Source organism: Nicotiana tabacum, chromosome 13 (assembly GCF_000715075.1).
Source record: "Nicotiana tabacum cultivar K326 chromosome 13, ASM71507v2, whole genome shotgun sequence".
Classification (NCBI taxonomy): Eukaryota; Viridiplantae; Streptophyta; class Magnoliopsida; order Solanales; family Solanaceae; genus Nicotiana; species Nicotiana tabacum.
The window spans coordinates 121,354,994-121,368,746 of NC_134092.1; the positions used below are offsets into that span (position 1 = coordinate 121,354,994).

The 13,753-nt window shown below is 44.6% G+C and overlaps 1 non-coding gene across 1 annotated transcript; it reads left to right on the plus strand.

Moving 5' to 3' along the window:
• Nucleotides 1-10,427: 10,427 nt before the first annotated feature.
• TRNAN-GUU (transfer RNA asparagine (anticodon GUU)) lies at nucleotides 10,428-10,499 on the plus strand. Its single transcript has one exon. It is a non-coding gene; the product is annotated as a tRNA-Asn (tRNA).
• Nucleotides 10,500-13,753: the final 3,254 nt, after the last annotated feature.

Here is a 13,753-nt window from a genome sequence, read left to right on the forward strand (position 1 = left end):
GCGGGGCGGGGCCCTGTGGTTGCGAGTTGGAGCTGCCATAACTTATGGCTATAGCAATGGGAGGGCTCCAGCAGAGAGAAAAGTCAGGATAATGAGCGCTCCGCCCTCGAAGTAGGCGGCAGGAGCAGCGGGCAAGTGCTTGGTAAGCCAACATCCCAGTGAACCGGGCAGGGCACTCGAAGAAAGGGGGGCACACTGAGCAAGTACGAGAAATTGTCCCCGCTCCGCTTTCTTAAAAGCAAGGACCACTACGGGAGGTCAAACCAAGGATCTATGGAAGTGGGGGCTCGTCCCCGGTCAATAGTGGATCAAACAATAGGGGCCATAGCACTGACCTCTTTTTCTTATTGATTCAATACAGGGGGAAAGATCGTATAGTTCCCTACCGAGACAAACTCTCAACGGATCCTCCGCACGCTGGGAATACCTCTTCCGTGTGTCTTTCTCGTGGCGGGAATAGAACAACAAGGAAAGACCCGGCCCAGGGCGAGCTTTATTTATTTAAGAGAGAATGGGGAGTGAATCGAATTTCATTTTCGTTCTTTGGGGGCTTTCGGGCCCCTCTCGATCTTTTTCTACGTTGAGAAAGGGGAAGGAGTCTAAATCAATGGACATTAATAAACCATCATTGATGGACGTTGCAAATGACACTATCAATTCGACTCAAGGTCCGGCGCTAATAGAAGTTGCTTACTTTCCTAGTAGCAAAGGAAAGGGCAGGACTTTTTTCATAGTAATAGTGGGCGGGTCTCATGAGATCTATGTCAGCCATCAGAATCAAACGAAGGTCGAAGGACCAATGGATTTATTAAGGGGCATAGCAGTGCCCTCACCCGGCGCTATTTTCGGACCTAGCAGCAGACGGGCAGGTTGTGCCTGAATTCAGGCCGGACTAGACTCTTCTTTGTTTGAGCTGCTCCCAGGCACGCAGACCGAAGATCTCACTTGTCTTGGACAAGTACGTAGAGATCTTCGTGGGACCGTGGAGGGAGTCTCAATCGATCTTTTCTAGGATTCCTTATCATGCCACACATGGAGATATTTCCATTGATATATCAGAGGGTCCCCCCTTGAACAAATTCTTAAATGTTAGGTTACTACCTGCTTCTACAGAAGAGGTTTACTTTTTACCACCCGGAGGTCATATAGATCGGAATGCGGAGCGATAAGAATGAAAGGGTTGGTGTGGCCATAGCTACAACTACTGGCACTTCAAATTAGATTCTAAGGGCGCTACTGAAAACCTTTTTTTAGGTCCTGTAATAGGAAGGTTTAAGCCTCGAAAGCCTTTGGTACTTTGGTAGGGTCAGACGGCTTTCTTTTCCCTAGCCTGGTGAATCGTATCCACGCACAACGACATTCTTTGTTTGTGCACCCCTTATCGTTCTCGCTCAGTCTTTCAACGGCTGGGAGGGCAGTCGTAGAAACGAAGCTTATTGCCACGCTGACCATCAAATACGAGATTGTGCCCCTTTTCAAAGATTTGATGGAATGGACCACCCCACCCAAGAACGCTTATGTCATAGGGGAACTCATGGCTGGAAATAATCCTTATGGTTTTTTTTGATATCCGGTAGGAATAATAATAATAAAAAAGTCCAGGTTGGTTGGTGAGCCTAGTGATAGGAGACTATATAGCTTTGTTCGGAGAGCACTTGTTGGGTTAAATATTTATTTATTGCTAAATGTTATGGCCTAAATGCTGAACTATTGACACTACTTGTTCGGATGGGTATTTACCCCAAAGTGTTCTTGGACCGCATGCATACATCCGTAAGTAACTTAGTGCAACATGGAAAATTTCATTGAGAGGAATCAACAAAGAAAAAAAAAGTAGGTCAACAACATCAACATGTGTATTTGAGAGATTGTCCTCGGGCTGAGGAGTGTCCACATGAGTTCATTGAGGTGTTTACACAGGCCTGTGGTCCTCTTTTATATCCTGTCGAGAGTTCGTATTGCTCCACCTAAGTAGAACGAAAAGAAGGAATTGGAAAAGAAAAGGGGGAGCTATTGTAAAGCCTAGAAAGGCGAAAGCGGAAAATTGCTTATACCGAGTTCCCCATCAGTAGCTTAGCTTAGTAGCAACACTCTTTCTACTGGCGTGGCACTGCTGGATGCTTCTGATCAATAGAACACGAAGAGGAGGAAAAAAACTTATGATGAGCATCTATTTGGGTCGATCATTTCCAAGATTTAATTCCAATTTTTTCATAAATAGTGGAAACGCCTTACAATCTAAAGTTTTACGCTTAAGGGAAGAAATATTCTTGGTGGATGTAGGACTTGGGACCCCTAGAATTTGTATGCAAGATGAGCCTAGAGGAGTTCCAATCAACTGATCCACCAGGTTTGAGAATAAGTTGGGATTCCTGGATCTAGTGGCCGGTGAATTACTGATCAAAGAGCAGATTTTAGAGAGATTCTTCATCGATCTAGTGGCCGGTGAATCACTGGTCAAAGAGCGAGTAGCCGCCAGGTTTAATGATTTGGTGGGATCTATAGATATAGTGGCTGGTGAACCACTTCTTCTTCTTCCATGAAGATTCAGACAAAACCGAGCTTGGATGGAACTTAACAAGATTTGGCGAACGAATACATTGGTCAAAGGTTTTATTATTGAGAAAGTAAAATGAGGTTATTCAATAGCCATCGCATGTTTCATTACTTTTCTTCCATTCCGTCACAGAAGGAAAAGGATATCGAATGATCGATTCACCATTGAGCACATTAACCCCAAAAAGATAAATATTGTGGTGTTCTAACAGCGGCAGATCAAAAAAGAACTTGATAAGCGAAATTCGCTGACAAAAAAAAAGAGAACTTTTTGAATTTCGATACCTAGATTCCCATGATAACCTAGGATTAGTGGTGATAGGGATGATGTGGTATCTTGGAAACTGTGATTTGATGGTATCTGTAGAGCAGATCCCATGGGCTTCTCGGGTGGAGGTTGATTGAAGATGATGTGATGCAAGTGAACGTCTACGAAAAGGTTATCATAAAGTTTCGTTCTTCATTCCATCGTCGATCAATCTATCACTCAATCACAGGCCTCTCTGTCATTGTCTGATTTTTGGTTGTCTAATCATACTCGAAATTATGTATCTACTTATCGTATTTTTACCCCTGCTCGGTAGTTTTGTAGCAGGTTGTTTTGGACGTTTTTAGAAAAAGAAGGAACCGCTATAATAACCACTACGTGTGTTTCATTCTCTTTGATCTTCTCTTTGATTGCTTTTTATGAAGTCGCACCAGGAGCTAGTGCTTGCTATCTAAGAATTGCACCGTGGATCTCATCGAAAATGTTTGATTCTTCTTGGGGCTTTTTTGGCGACCGTGAAGTCACTGGATGGATTGCCGAGTAAATAGATCAGATCCGGATGCGGCTGTTGCTCCTTGGCGATACAGACTCGACCCGCTCCTACCCACTCCGGGGTACCATAGCATGTCGGGATAAGGGGACATACTGGACGTAACCACTCCCTTGGTTGGGGGCTGTGCCACCCTGCCTTTCGATATATACACAGTTGAGGAGACCGATCACGAACGCTATAGGTGTGAGAGCGATCCTGGTCAAGGAAGGCTAAGACGACGCCTCGCATATGGGTAGCAAGAGGGCGCCTATGCCCCGATGGTGGGGCCTTATGGGGAAGGGCCCAGCCCAATAAGGACAGCACACCCCCCCCCCCACTTCAAGCGCACCTCTGTATCGAGTGAATCACTCTTTTGGTCTAGTCGGTGGAATCGGTGAACCACGCGAGCTGGTTAGATACGTGGGGCAGAGGGCTCGTAGTACCCCCTTTATTGATCCAGCCTTTTCTTCGCTTCGGTGGTGAATCACTTACTAAAGGGACATGCCTTCACGTCTTGTTTGAGACTACTAAGGTAGGCGGTGGACTCTTTCATTAGGTAAGGGAATAAGGGGCCTAAGCACGACAGATGTCGTACACTTGAGTGGCAAAGGAAAGCGAGACCTTACCTTTTTTTTCCAAGCCTGTTCGGACATACGGTTCCCGCGGAAGATCAAGTTGGTGAGCCGTGTGATGTTAAACCTTCCCACACGGTTCGGAGAGCACTGAATTAGAATGAGAGGTTTACCACCACATCATTGCATGTAATGGGAGCTCGCTTGATTCGCAGATTGGTCCGACTCGTAATTCACTTCTGACCCCGTGTTCGATAGCCCGACCGTAGTGATGTTAATTGTGGTTACATTCATAAGTAGCCTGGTCCATCTTTATTCCATTTCATATATGTCTGAGGATCCGCATAGCCCTTGATTTATGTGTTATTTATCCATTCTTACTTTTTTATGCTAATGTTGGTGACTGGAGATAACTCTCTTCAATTATTCCTAGGATGGGAGGGAGTAGGTCTTGTTTCATATTTGTTAATTCATTTCTGGTTTACAAAACTTCAGGCAGATAAAGCAGCTATAAAAGCTATGCTTGTCAATCGAGTAGGTGATTTTGGATTAGCTCATGGGATTTTGGGTTGTTTTCCTCTATTTCAAACAGTAGACTTTTCAACCATTTTTGCTCGTGCTAGTGCCCCCAGAAATTCTTGGATTTCTTGCAATATGAGATTAAATGTCATAACTCTTATTTGTATTTTATTTTTTATAGGTGTTGTTGGGAAATCTGTACAGATAGGATCGCATACTTGGTCACCTGATGCTATGGAGGGTCCCACTCCAGTATCCGCTTTGATTCATGCAGCTACTATAGTAACAGCTGGCGTTTTCATGATAGCAAGGTACTCCCCTTTATTTGAATACCCACCTACGACTTTGATTGTTATTACTTTTGTAGGAGCTATGACGTCATTCCTTGCGGCACCCACTGAAATATTACAGAATGATCTAAAGAGGGTCATAGCTTATTCAACTTGCAGTCAATTAGGCTATATGATCTTTGCTTGCGGTATCTATAACTATTTGGTTAGCGTCTTCCACTTAATGAATCATGCATTTTTCAAAGCATTACTATTCCTGAGTGCAGGTTCGGTGATTCATGCCATATCGGATGATCAAGATATGCGAAAGATGGGGGGGCTTGCATCCTCGTTCCCTTTTACCTATGCCATGACGCTCATGGGCATCTTATCTCTAATTGGATTTCCTTTTCTAACTGGATTTTATTCCAAATATGTGATCTTAGAGCTCGCTTACACTAAGTATACCATAAGTGGGAACTTTGCTTTCTGGTTGGGAAGTGTCTCTGTCCTTTTCACTTCTTATTACTCCTTTCGTTCACTTTTTCTAACATTTCTCGTACCAACTAATTCATTCGGGCGAGACATCTTACGATATCAGGATGCGCCCATTCCTATGTCCATTCCTTTAATACTTCTGGCTCTCGGGAGTCTCTTTGTAGGATACTTGGCCAAAGTGTGACCTATTAGCCCATAAGTAAGTACTGTGATGAAGAGGTTGTTGCTCACCCTATACAATCGTACGAGGTCACAATTCATCCAACACGATCATCCGGGGTGAACAAGAATTGGGGATCGGATGCGGGGGAAATTCCCGCCAATGGCTGAGATGTTCAGTCGACTCCCTCCCCCTTTGTGGGGGTCCCGACCCCTACGAGTGAGCAGAAAAGGGAGGAGGAAAGAGGCCCTGGTGAACCGTCATAGTTAGTGAACAAGTGTAAGCTTTGCTTCCCGAGGGACAGGCCCTGAACCGAAGGACGAGAATGAGCATAATCAATGTGTTCTAATTTCTGGCCTTGCACCGACCATCCAATGGACCATGGACTAAACGGCCACTGCCTGAAAGGACAATGTCCAGGGGACCCCCCCCCCCCCACACACACACACACAAGGTAGATCTCACGCCTATGGGTCGCTATTACTATCCAAGAAGACACTCGAAACTAGAAGGAGAAACAAACCCATCCGGTGGACTGCCGAGCGGAAAGTCCTACGACACAGGAGCGGGATTCTCTAAAAAGCCAAGGTCGTGGGTGGCCAAGAGGGCCCACTTGGGGACTTGGGATCTCAACAGGGAATGTGAAGGTTGCAACAAGTCGGCCAGCCAAAGAGAATCAACTAGTTTAGTTCTAATCTGAGTAGGCTCATAATAGGGAATACCCTAACCCTGGGAACCGGGGCCTGGCCATCCTTCGTTTGTGGTTGACGTTCCGGCGTTGTCCATCAACAACTAAATGTTTCGATCTGGTTCGATTCATGATCGCATCTGCAAACCTTATCCTGTCGGCTTTAGCGGACGTTTTTCATTCTTCACCCGGTCCTTAGTAGCATTTCCAAAGTCAACCTAACTGGTTACCTTTTCCAAGGCGCTAAATAGATCTTCCACCTTACGCCTTTATATATAATAGAAGAAAATTAGATAGTTGTATATAGAATTAGCCAGATCGTCTGAAGCATGAACAAAATCGCCTTTGTTCTGAAGGCCTAGCGAGTTCCTTTTTTTTTTCCAAAGGCGGTCCTTTTCTTTCCTCGAACCAATGACTCGCTTGTTCAGTACTGGTAACTATTATAGGAGGATGTCGCCCCCTCGGGACTACCAGTAGCTTCGGTTGTTGAATCTCATGTAAGTTAGGTTGTGGTTGTATTAGCTGCAAGCGGAACGTAGGCGCTTTAGGTGTGTGTTGACCATGCACTCTCGCTTCGTGTAATGTTGTATGTATGATAGAGGTAGTGTGGTGATTGAACTCAATGCTAATGGTGATCCCCAAGGTTCAACGAATGAATGAAGCTATGATCGTACCCGGATAGAGATGATGGTCTTCCTCTGATGTCTCCAAGCCGGCCATAATATAATAGATAGGCGAAGCAGTCAATAGCAGTTTATTCTCGCCTATCGATAGATAGCAGGTTGCTTCCAAGCTCAAACCATTGAAACAGAAAATAGAATTGCTACTTTTTTTCTTATTATTGATAGAGTGGTATTCTCCGCCCGCCGTCAATTAATGTAGAGGGGGAGAACTGGAAGAGAGAAGGAAAAAGAGCAAAAGATTGACAAGTCTAATGGGGGAAGAATGGCTGACACGTTGAATGCCTTCGATACTAGAAAAAAAACCCAAGTGGTCTAACCTAATCCGCAGGGCAAAACCCAACTAAAAGGCTCTAGACGGGCTAAGGGCAAGCGAGATAAAGAAAGCAGCTGGCCCTATGTGTAAAACCTTGCCGCGGGAGAGTCTTTCTCCAATGAGAATAAAGAAAGCTTTTGGGCAAGAAAAGAAAGGAACTCGCCCTTTGACACCAAGGGATAAGAGCTGATTGTTGGCGATGACTTGGTGAAGGGAATCTGTGAGAGAAGGTTCTCAAACCGGGTTACGACCGAATAGAGCACGGAACCAACAAGTTCAGTCGAACAAGGTAACGAGTCTAAGGGAAGGATCAAGCTTGAAAGGAATGGATGGGCGTAGGCTTAATAGTGAACGCATAACCCCCTGCTTATAGATATGAGATCAATGACTTAAATAAAAGAAAGATGTCAAGAGAAAATCTTAGCCCTTAAAATGCGTTGCGAAGAGAGATCGAATATGAAGATTTTCTGACACAGTGCGGGCACCGGATGGAAAAGACAAATAAAGGAACAACTCACCGGAAGGGCATATCTCAAGGGGCACCAATCTCCCCCGCCAAAGATCTATCTGCGCGAAGCCGACCTATGGATAGAAAGAAAGATGCATGAAAGGCAAATAAAAAAAGAAAGAAAATTTGTTTTGGGAGTGTGAGATAGGCAGACGTGGGGAGTACGCAGCCGAACAACCGCTGGGGTTTCCAGCAGTGATAGCTGAACTAATCATATGGGCCGCCCCAAACCTTACGCTGACATTTAAATCGAAAATCAACATCGGGTCCCGGCTATCCGAAAAACGCAGAATGAAGCGGAAGATCACAAAATGCAACACAACAAGGGGGTCGTTATACCGTCACTTGCGCGAAGGAAGAAGCTAATCAATCAGAATTGAGACAGGGAGGAAAGGCGAAAGAGAGATTTTCGAGCTTGCAAGCAGCAAGCAACAACGACTTTTCAGCCGTTGCGCGCTAGCTTGTAGTTTAGGGGTATAGTAAGGGTGCCCCTTTTTCAAACTTTTCGATAATATAATGTAAGCTTTTTGGAACCCTAGTTTTGGAGTTTTTCAGCTGCATTGCACTGCCGCATAAAAAATGGATCCGCTGGGCTAGATGGGCAACCTTCTATCTGGCCTCTGTACCAATAGTAGAGTGGTTTACTACTTTTAATCAGAAAAGGAAGATTGAGTAAGGCAAAGGAGAAAGAAGTTGTCCCCTCTTCTCTGTCGCTGCCGCATATGTAGAAAAAGAAGGAACGGAGAAGGAAGAACAACCGTTTGACTTTGGCACATGAGGTGGCGGGTTTGGCTAGGTAACATAATGGAAATGTATCGGGCTGCAAATCCTGGAATGACAGTTCGACCCCGTCCTTGGCCTCGAGTAGTGGTGAGAAACACGTAACTTGTTTCAATCAAATGGCATAGTTTTAGGGTAGGAGGCTTTCCTTTGTTATAGAAATCCACAAACAACATTTTGGAAGTTCCAAACCAAAGAAATGCAAGATGAGAAGGAGCTTTTTACGTTACGCTTCAATAGAATGAATTCAGTAAGGGTAGAATACACCCTATGGTCGATCAAAGGCACTGTCCCACTTGAATTAGCTTTTTATGTTATGCTTCAATAAAATGAATTCAGTAAGGGTAGAATGCGCCCTATGGTCGATCAAAGGCACTGTCCCACTTGAACTCAAATCTATCTGACCTTCAATCCATCCAGCTCACAACAAAATGTTAGACCAATATCAGGGCCGACACAACTGAATTGGTTGAGGAAAATGAAATCCTAGAGACCAAGAACTCCCCACCCCAAAAATGAAGACCGAAGAACCGCCAGGTTGTTGAGGACACATCTGAAGAGGAGGCGAGTGCCCTCTAAGTTGACCACCCTACCCACTAATGGACTATGAAGGGGGGAAGGCAAACGGGAACCGACCAAAAACCCTCTATTTACTCAATGGATAGCGCTTATTCTATATCAATCAACAAAATGAGAAATGGGGGAGAAATAAAAAAAAGAGGTCTTTATTGAAGAGGCTTTGCACCTAAAATAGGACTAATGCAGATCCAGAAGAATGGTCTGGGCTTTTGAAAAGATGAAGATGCAATGGTAAAGAGATAGTCTTTTGAACAAGCAAGCTGACATAAGGATTCTAGCTCACGCCCACTTAGAGCAGATGAAGATTCTTGGACGGGGAAAAGCGGAACTCGACATATATTAAACAAGACCAAGAACAAAGCCATACCATGCCCTCGGGAGAAAGTAGTGATGATTGCCATGAATGCTGCCTCGAGGACGTGTACAAGAAGGTTTTTGCCGATTCCTATCAACATGGTGCATCTCTTAGTAGAGGGGCATGAAAAGTGGAGACTTTGACCGAATGAATAGGGATCAATTGATAGAGATTTTTCTTGAGGAAGAGAATCCAGGATGGACGCTTTTTTCATTCGCTATGCGCTGACTGGATGTGTACTCGCGTGATCAATCGATGGACGGGGGAATTGCATGAATGATGAGAGCGGCCTAACCTAAAGTCAAAGCTCTTCCCTCTCTTGATGGTGAATCTTGATTGGCTGACACTAGGAACCGATTCGGAGAAAGAAGAAGCATGGCATGAGATAGGCGGTGGATCAATTTTCGATAGCGAATTACTTGACTCGATGGATGGAGGGAGAGACCTCCAACTCAAGTACGAAATCAATGTTGAGTCAACAATCATCGAGAGGGGTACCACCAAGTGAGATCGAGATCAGCCCCTTGTATAGGTATAGGGTGGAAAACTTGCGCTTCTTCAAATATCCATAAATTTAAATAAAGTAAGGACTTCAAAGCTTGACTAACAAGCGAGAAAGTTGACTTTGAGAAAGAAAAGGGGTGCCCTAGCCGCAATCAAAAAACAGCGCTAACGAGCAAGAAAGGCCCCCTTACTATAGATAGGGCGTTAGCGCTTTACTAATAACATATATAGGGCTGACTTATTTCAGCTTGATCGGAATTGATTCTATGATTGAATAACAGAAGTGCTACTTAGTAGTAGAAACTCGGAGAGACAGACAGAGAGGGGACTCTTTCATACCTGCTAACTCCTAGGATGAGAAGCAGGTCCCTTATTTTTGGCAGGAAGAGTTCCAGCCTTTGTTGCCCCTCGGTAGAGTGAGTCTACTTAGCGAACTGGCAGGACGCGGAGATCTATTGATCAATATGAATCTTGAGAGTGGATGGTTGATCGCCGCCTCCTTGTCCTGGAGGCTCTCCGGCCGAGGAGGGGCTTGCTATGCCTTTTCTCCTGGTGTATGTGAAAAAGTGTGATGAACTCATTTATATTCAGTCATAAGTTGGTCCAAAGAACGAGAGTCAGCTTCCAACATTAAGTCTGTTGTTCCTCAGTAGCTCAGTGGTAGAGCGGTCAGCTGTTAACCGATTGGTCGTAGGTTCGAATCCTACTTGGGGAGATTATTTAGTTAGCGCTTTTCTGACCTAGCGACCCATGTTCTTCTCCTTTGTTTCTAAACTAGCAGAATCGTGGGACATCAAAAGCGGTAAGTTGATTGTTGGTTTTTATTCCTCCCTCTCGTATAGGTTAACTTGGTTCGTTCCATTCTTAGGGATAAGAAGGATCCACTGGAAAGACTGGAGTAGTATCTTCATTAGCCGGAAGGAATTAGTCTCCACTAGCATCATTCGAAGAATGAACAAGAAAAGGATTACTGTTTAGGATAGATGGATGTGGACCAATGGCTAAAGCTCTGCCAGCTTCTTGTAGACTGAACTCTCTTCTATTTAGGCTCCGAGTTCTTTTTGGGGGGATGGTCTAATTTACTAGTGGCAACGAAGTTCTTGGTAATTAGCAAGAGGGAAGGAGGATCTCCACTCATTTCATTCTTTCAGTGCCCGCGGAGGATCTCCACTCATTACTAGTGGCAACGAATTTCTTGCTTTGCTTGCTAGAGCCTTATTTTTGTAGATTAGGCTTGGTAAGCGTAAGCTATATTTAAGTGGGCTCGCAGCTTCGCTTAGCAAAAGAGCCTGACTTTTTATTATATTAGTAAAGCGCTAGCGCCCAACCTATATAAAGGCTTTGAAGGGATAGGGGAAGAAAAGAAAACAAAGAGGGTCATTTTCTTTTAGGAACATGGCTCCTTCATTCACTTGCTCATGAACTCGCAGCTTCGCCAGAAGCGACGAGGGGGCTGGGGAAGGCCGATGACTACATGAGGGGGAAGCTTTCGTAGAAGCTTTACCCCTTGCTTTACAGAGATAGTTATGAACTGACTAAATGACTAGATTCTCTCGGAACGCTAGCTAAGCTAATCGTCTTAGTTCCCTTCAATTAAATTAATAAGCTTTTTGATTGATTCAGGGCACCGCCCCTTCTTAAAATTAGAAACCATTGAGGGGGGCCTCGGCCTGGGAAGGAGAGAGTGGCCGAGTGGTCAAAAGCTACAGACTGTAAATCTGTTGAAGTTTTTCTACGTAGGTTCAAATCCTGCCTCTCCCACTTGTTTGTTGTAGATTTCAGAGAAGAGAAAAAAGTCATTCGTCAGCGTAAGAAGGCCAACCGAGCGAAGCTCTTTCTTTTTTTTGCACGTGCCATGAAGTGAAATTGTATCGTATGTTAGTTAGAGAGGTTGGCGAACTACTACAATCTATGGATTTCCCATCTATATCCAATCCCAACGAGAATAGAAGCGAGTTGCTTCCGGCCTATCTTATAGTCGTAGTCTTTTAGCTTATGTAGTCATCAGCCTTCCTACATACATGAGTCCACCAGAATGCCTCCTTGGTTCGGTATGAAGCCAAGCTGATACATATGATAGGCGAAGGAAAGACCTTCATTTCATAGTGCCTGGGGAATGCAAGTTTGATCGAGGATTGGAGAGGAGAGGTGGAAGAAAGGGCTCGGGATGGATTAAGGAGTCTTTGTGCGAGCCGTATACAGTGAGAGTCGCACGTACGGTAACGAGGGGGGTCGCGTCTATACGTGTAATGTGGTGCTTAGGCCTACCCACCCTATTTGTTCCATGATCTATGGGTCTACTGAAGCTACCCACTTCGATCAATTTTGACCGGATATGAAATCACTAGTGCTCGAAGTAGTGGTATTTTTATGGGGATTCTATTTATAATTGTAGGATCCCTATTCAAGATCACTGCAGTTCCTTTGCGGGCGGCTATAGGACGACCGCCTATAGGTGGTAGGGTACTATGGGTGGTACCGCTCAGATTGCGGCCAATCTTTCTAACCGCGCGCGGGTCGGGCTTAGAGCGCGTGAAATTCATCACTACCTCATAAGGGCGTTGAGACCATAGCATGTTACACGAAAGCGCCGCTTTCTCTGTAGTATTGTTGCATAGCTGCCCACCTAGAAGAGCAACTCGCTCTGTAGTCTTGTCACACAAGATAAGCACGATGCCCGCCTGCTGGCCGGGCGAATCGAAGTTATCTTCCGGTCAACTGTCCACCCAGTCAAGTGCAAAAAAAATAGTAGAATCACGCAACGCACATTGCTGGTGTGATTTCTGCTTGCGAGGAAAGAAAGAAGAGCGATAGGGTTCAGTTTAGATTTGACTATTTGCAACATGTGAGCAGATTTCCCAAAAAATCCCCAGGAACAATGAAAAAAAAAAACTCGGTAACAAAAATTATAGGGGGATGTATTTGCGAGATCCAGTGGTGAACATCTACCCAAAAGAAAAGCCATCTGAGAGTCCAAGGACCTTTAGTACTGTATTCTACCCCCGAACTAGCAGCCTTCGCGCCAAGCAAGACCGCCCTTGTCCCTTTCCTTTCTCCATTCTGCCTCCTTCTTTGCTTTGTTCCAATAAAGTCTAAGTCTAAATAGTTCGTATGCCTACTTGACGAAAGGGAACGAACAACCTTTCATTTCCAGGTTTATGGATTGGATTCAGTCAGCCTCACGACCTAATCAGAGTGAGTCTTTGGTTACCGGCAAACGCTTCTCTAAAGGAGACCCTCTCGAGTTTCCGGCTGTTTTCGTCATTGAAGTAGCCTTTTGTCGCCCTACTAAACAAAAGAAGTCACTATCAAATAGCTCGCCCTAATGAAGTACCAAAGGTTCGCTCAACCCGGTGACTAGGAAATGGGTTTTCCCTTGAATTGAAGTGATGAGGTCGGAAAGAGAGAAGTGGGGCTCCTATTGACTAAAGGTTGGTTCTTCGCTTTCCTTTAGAATGAAAGTTGCTATGAAGCCCCTACTACTTACTTTGTAAGATTCAAAAGGCGAACAACCCCCCCCCCAACTAGTTGTATGGGGTGGGGTGCTTGTGAAAAGCTTCTTTGGATATGAGTAATTCCTAAAAAAAGGCAAAGTCCGGTATTTGACGAAGATATTTCTATCAAAAGATAGGAATGGGTGTTCGATATAGGGGATAGGATCCATTTGCTCTTTATCTCACAATATTTTTGTGAGAAATATATATATATATATATATATATATATATATATATATATATATATATCGTTTATCTATCTCTTGTCTATCTATCATTGATTCTCAAGTCAAAAGACTTCGTTTTTGGGTTCCCCGAAGCCCCGAATGGAATGGATCATTTCTGCCAACAAAATGAATGTGGAGCCCGTTCTGAATGCTTCTACGATCCGGAAGTTCTCGCGAAGAGAATAAGATGTTGCTCCCCTTCCCTCTTTCTTTTCCCGATTTGCTAATCTTCCCCTCTAACGCGGGC